The sequence below is a fragment of the Gopherus evgoodei genome, chromosome 1 (genome assembly GCF_007399415.2).
Source record: "Gopherus evgoodei ecotype Sinaloan lineage chromosome 1, rGopEvg1_v1.p, whole genome shotgun sequence".
Classification (NCBI taxonomy): domain Eukaryota; kingdom Metazoa; phylum Chordata; order Testudines; family Testudinidae; genus Gopherus; species Gopherus evgoodei.
This window is the reverse complement of record NC_044322.1, coordinates 268,580,335-268,586,357: the sequence shown is the minus strand read 5'-3', so window position 1 is coordinate 268,586,357 and position 6,023 is coordinate 268,580,335. Positions and strand designations below refer to the sequence as shown.

The window sequence follows — 6,023 nt, the reverse complement described above, 5'->3', positions numbered from 1 at the left end:
GTTCTCACAATGGCTACTGGTACCCTCTTCCAGCCCCGTCGTCCTGCTGAATCACCTTTGTGCTATCTGCATTGCTTTCTTCCTGTTTGAGTCTTTCTGGCCTGGCCGCACCCAGAGTGGGCTAAGAACCTTAAGTTTTTGTGAGAGAGACTGTTTATCAGGGTCTGTCTTTATCTATACTGATGTGCTAAGTAACAGCATGATAGGTTTGAACTTCGAAACTGAACTGATGTTGTCCTAGAAAGAGTCCAAAGTAGCAAGCTATGACATCCTGCCCTTTTCTGTAAAGAAGGTACAGAGTAATTTACATAGAGGTGTGGAGCTTTATGAACCTTGGTTCTAGGATTAAGCACACATCCGTAACTCTTCTTAAAATACAATTTCTTCCCTTAAGCATAGGTTTGATGCCTTTTGAGTTACTTTTTAAGTTAAAAGTAAAAGCTCTGTAATGTTAGTGCTTGTGTAAAGATACTTTCTAACTTAGTCACCAGGTAACAATGTGACTAAGTTAACTTTATCTGTGGCACTCCAATGAAAGCTGCAAACCTCGATGCAGCCTTGTATTGATTCATATGCCCACTTCCTGGAGTTATAGCACTCAAATCTTATGCTTAGCTGAGATGCAACAACCAAATGTTTCTGCTTTGTGGGGTGTTGAGAGAGGTAATATTTGGAAGAAAAGACACTAAATACAAGTAAGTGGGGCTACTTTAGTATTAAGTGCCTTTGAAGTTGTGCAAGGTTATTCTAACAGCCCATGTTACTTCTGGGCTATGTGAAATTGCCTCTGAAGCTACATCTGTGGTAAACTGTACAGTTTACCTAAAGTCATGGAAGCTTCACATCAGTAGAGGCAAGTTACGGTGCCTTGTTTCTCCTGAGCAGTCTGGATTACTTCAGTATATGTGCATAATCTGCAGGCAGATACTACCAAAAAAAAAAATCTTTTGTCTAAGATTTTCAGTAGTTTTGTTGGAATCAGTGTAGAATCATGAATGGCACCAGATAAATAGCTGTGAAATGTCTGGACCTTTTAAACTGGATATGACTAACAAGGTTGAATTTCTTGTGTAGTGTCCTCTCTCAATGTTTAATTTGTCTTGCCAGAGCTGATATTGCCCTTTTCAGGAGAAAGTAGTGACCTTGTCCTCAGGTTTGCATGGCCATATAGCAACACATCTGTTCTCCTATAAATAATAGATGACTGATACTTGTATTAGGTTTTTCTGCCAATTACTCTTATTCCAGAGGGACAAACCCAGGCCCTTGATGGGTTTCTGTCAAAGCAGTCTTATCTCACTTTCCAAGTTATTGATCCTAGGAGTATGGTTCTGCTTACTTCATGTCTGGTTCAAGTTAAACTTTCAGTAAAGTGGTTAGACCCTTGTCAGCTTGACATCTTATTCTAGGAGAGGCAGTTGTGGCTGTTGAGACTATACAATTTTTCTCATCCTTTCTAGATCTATTCTGATTGGCTGCCTTAAAATGGGCTAAACAAAACAAGTCGATGTAATGTCAACTAAGCCTACATTGTAAAGCAGCTTGTAAATAATGAGAAGGCCAGGAAATGGTTTTATCCGCTATCAGAGGGATAGCCCGTGTTAGTCTGGATCTGTAAAAGCGGCAGAGAGTTCTATGTCACTTATTGCCTATAAGGTGCCACAGAACTCTCTGCCGCTTTTATCCACTATGTAGCACTAGAGAAGACACTGTACATATACCTTCACTTTGGAGACTTCAGTCACCTATGGGTATGTCCACACTGCAGTTAAAAACCCAAGCTCTACAACCTTGTGAGGTGTGAGTTCCAGAGCCTGGGCTGCAGCCCAGTGTCTGCACTGCACTTTAACTGCCCCTTAGCCTGAGCCCTGTGAGCCACTGAGTTTTTAATTGCAGTGTAAACCTACCCCATATGTCCTCCTAAGCATTTGTTTCCCTGGTATGAAAAATGCCAGGGGACTGAAGATCTTGTGTTAAAACTCTGTAACTAGCACTTCTCTCAAGTTGCAAGTTTTTCTAATGTTCTCTGTGAAGTAAAAAAAAAAATAAAAAAGCTGCAGGTGTTTAAAGCAGTCAAGCATGCTGATAATGCAATGCTCATAGTCTGACTGCTTTAGGCCTAGTATTAGTATTGTACAGGCAGCATGAAAGCACGAAGCATGATTTTATTGGTCCTTGCTTTAAAAATGCCATATTAAATGATGCAACCAACCCTATTTCATAGGATAATTCTCTTCCAAAAACCATCTCCAATGAAGTTGAGAACATGAATGTACATGCCTGCATGGCTAGCTGTGTTTGAAAATGTGTGTGAGGAGGAGAGAGCTGCTGTAGTGTCTAAAATATTCAGAGACTGATTGGATACCGGTATGTGGGAGGTGTCTGTCTGTCTCATGACCTTCGCAATATTGCTGAGTTGCTAGGATATGAACAGTGTGACTAGTTGTTCTGAGTTTGCTACCTCTAAACTGTCTGATTAGGCTGGAATGACTTTAAGACTCTTGAGTATGAGTAGCCTTCTGAATCTTTCTCTTGCCCAGGATTATGTACCTTTAGGAATATATATGACTTTTTACCATGCGCTGAGATCATAAAATGGACCTGCTTGGAGGTACAGGCACTCTCTTATGGCTAATCTAGGATTTAAAGAGGAAATTAAGAGTTATGATGCAAAAACTTTTCTGTAGTAGATCTACATTCTTGCAAGGCAGTTCAGGTTGTCTTATAGGAGAAGCTTTCTAGCAGCTAAACTTCAAGGTCCAGAAACTGGTGTGAATTTCTGAAAGAAGTCTGAATCCTCAAGACTGAACATAAGATTGGCTGTAGTTCGTTCATTCTAAGCGCAGTGCTTAATCTGAAGGAATGCTAGATGGCACTGAGGGTTCTTCCTGGCTTCTATTGTGTATATTTTGTTCACCCACTTGCCTGGTGTGTGTTTTGCAATTTAAAGCATACGTGCAACAGCTGCATGTATAATAAGTGTTAGAGAGAAATTTTCCTTGTGTTAATTTTCAGTAATTCCTGTGGGCTGGGATAAAGCTGTAATAGTATTACATTGCCTGCAGCAGCATTGTTTTTGTTGGCAATCAATCTAGTTGTGTGCTGGCTTGAGGTGACCTTGCATCTTCAGTTTCTTTTGGTCTGAGCATGCCGTCCAGTAGGACTAATTCAGTCTTCTTGTGCAAAAGGATGTGGAAACTAACAAACCGATCTTGAATGTTATCCAATAATACAAACTGTATGTAGTCACATGCAAACGCAACGTCTACCCTGGAAGTTATTATGAATGGGTGTGTCCTAGTAAATTAGGAGTACATTAACTACAGGTTTGTTAATCTCTGTGCCCATGTTTAATTATGGTTTATCCCTTTCATGCACACTTTCCCTTTTAAGTCATTTCGTGGCTGTGGGAACTTGTATTGAGTTCTCAAAATGTTGATCTTTCTCACGCTGATTCCTGTTGCTATGCCACTACAGTACTCTGAATAACAATCATCTGATCTGATACCACCCCAGATTCTCTCCACAGCATACACCATGTACCTGCCTTCAGTCATTGCCTCGTGAATCTGTTACTGTCCCAGGCAGCATGCTGCTTTTTCCCTGAGCTTCCTAAAGAAGACCAAAGGGGTAGTGGAGTTTGCAATTTTCCGTTAATAAAACTCTGAACAATTTCATTGCTGGTTACTTCAGTAAACTAGTTCTTTTGCTCTTGCATTATGTATTGCTTATGTCAATGTCACCTTTGTGTCTAAGCACAACAAACTTCTAACTATAGAACTCCCTGACATATTTATCTGAAATAATAGTTCCCCACACCTGAGTAAGAGCTCTGTATAGTTCAAAAGCTTGTATCTTCCATGAACCAATGTTGGTCCAATAAAAATGGTTACCATACCTTGTGTCTCTCGAATCCTGGGACCAACATGGCTACAACAACACTTCATACAGTAGCAGGAAACACAGGCAATAGATATGCATTATGTTGGATGAGGAAAGGTATTATGGTATGCAAAGGCATATTTCATAACTCTGTGGGATTTGTGTTGCTGGAGCTCTGTGGCTTCATCTTCCTTCAAAAAAAAAATTAGTTCTAGTTACAGTGTACACAAGCAGCTTATTTAGGGACTTTACTAAGGAGTAGAGGAGTCTAGAGCCAGGTGGATGGGTGACCAGCAACAATCTGTAACAAATGAACAGTAGCATATATTGAGAGAAATTTAACAGTTTAGAAACATTTGTCACGATCAAGATGGGCATGGATTCTGCTGCTTATCAAAAGCTACAGTTTTACTAATCAATCTCAGCAAGGAGTCCATATGATCTAGGTTAAGACACAGGGGCCATGTCTACATCTAAAATTTTGCAGCGCTGGTTGTTACAGCTGTATTAGTACAGCTGTATAGGGCCAGCGCTGCAGAGTGGCCACACTTACAGCAACCAGCGCTGCAAGTGGTGTTAGATGTGGCCACACTGCAGCGCTGTTGGGCAGCTTCAAGGGGGGTTCCCGGGACGAGAGAGGCAAACCGGGAAAGGAAACCAGCTTCGCCGCGGTTTGCTCTCTCGGTCCCGGAGCCAGCCAGCAAACCGCAGGGAAGGAGACCTGCTTGCTCGGGGTTCCGGGACCGAGAGAGCAAACCCGGGAACGCCGCGGTTTGCTCTCTCGTCCCGGAGCAGCCAGCAAACCGCAGGGAAGGAGACCTGCTTGCTCGGGGTTCCGGGACCGAGAGAGCAAACCGCGGCGAAGCTGGTTTCCTTTCCCGGTTTGCTCTCTCGGTCCCGGAACCCCGAGCAAGCAGGTCTCCTTCCCTGCGGTTTGCTGGCTGGCTCCGGGACCGAGAGAGCAAACCGCGGCGTTCCCGGTTTGCTCTCTCGGTCCCGGAACCCCGAGCAAGCAGGTCTCCTTCCCTGCGGTTTGCTGGCTCGCTCCGGGACCGAGAGAGCAAACCGCGGCGTTCCCGGTTTGCTCTCTCGGTCCCGGAACCCCGAGCAAGCAGGTCTCCTTCCCTGCGGTTTGCTGGCTGGCTCCGGGACCGAGAGAGCAAACCGGGAAAGGAAACCAGCTTGATTACCAGAGGCTTCCTCCTTCCACGGAGGTCAAGAAAAGCGCTGGTAACTGTCTACATTGGATTACCAGCGCTGGATCACCAGCGCTGGATCCTCTACACCCGAGACAAAACGGGAGTACGGCCAGCGCTGCAAACAGGGAGTTGCAGCGCTGGTGGTGCCCTGCAGATGTGTACACCTTCAAAGTTGCAGCGCTGTAACTCCCTCACCAGCGCTGCAACTTTCTGATGTAGACAAGCCCAGGAACTACAGTTCTCATTTGAATGTATGCAAAGCAGATATTCAGATTTGTAAGGCAGGTTCTATTTTTGATAGAAAAATCTTTGGTGCAGGCAAAGCTTACAACTTTGATTTCTTGTATTTGGCTAGGAACTGTGTTGTCAGATAATCAAGATTGCAATTTCCTGTTTGTTCTTAAGTAAAATGTATTCTTGTAGTTTGTCTCCGTAGTTGGGTTTAGTGATACAACACAATTTAAGATAATGTGATCTTAACTTTCTTTAAATGCGCCTGTTTACTTGAGTTTATGCTATCTCTTGACCAACGTGGATGTCCAGGATATGCAGGTGGCTTTACTTATTAGAATGCAGGCTTTTTTTTATCTTGGGAGGATGGCTGCTTTTGCATCTGAGTGATTTTTAGTGGCATGCTTGGTGCTGCTTTGAGCAGAAGTGAACTGGAGTCACTGATCTGATTTTACAGCAACGCTGTAGTAGTCATGGTGGTGGTGGTTTAATCTTGCACTCTGAAATGTAACTAAAACAGTTATTTATTAACTCCCCGACCCCAAAATGTAGCTGGTAACTGTCTATGAAATGGTATGGTTTCCCAAGTGAACTTTAGGATGAAGTAGTGAGGGCTTTTTGGCTGTAAACTCTGTTGGGCAGGGACTATCATGCTATGTCGTAGAAGGCCTTGCAAATGGGGTGCCAAACTGGTTATTGCCTTTAGGTGCT

At 43.4% G+C, this 6,023-nt stretch overlaps 1 protein-coding gene across 2 annotated transcripts in view; it reads left to right on the top strand.

The window, feature by feature from the left end:
• The window catches only part of MYH9 (myosin heavy chain 9), a 103,276-nt gene that overhangs the window by 1,071 nt on the left and 96,182 nt on the right, over positions 1 to 6,023 (top strand). Inside the window, exon 1 of one of the 2 annotated variants that reach the window (XM_030545445.1) lies at positions 72 to 162. The exons of the other annotated variant lie outside the window; for it this stretch is intronic. The gene's annotated coding sequence lies outside the window, so the exon portion shown is untranslated. Of the gene's footprint in view, positions 1 to 71; positions 163 to 6,023 lie in introns of those variants that run through there. 2 annotated transcript variants of the gene reach the window in all.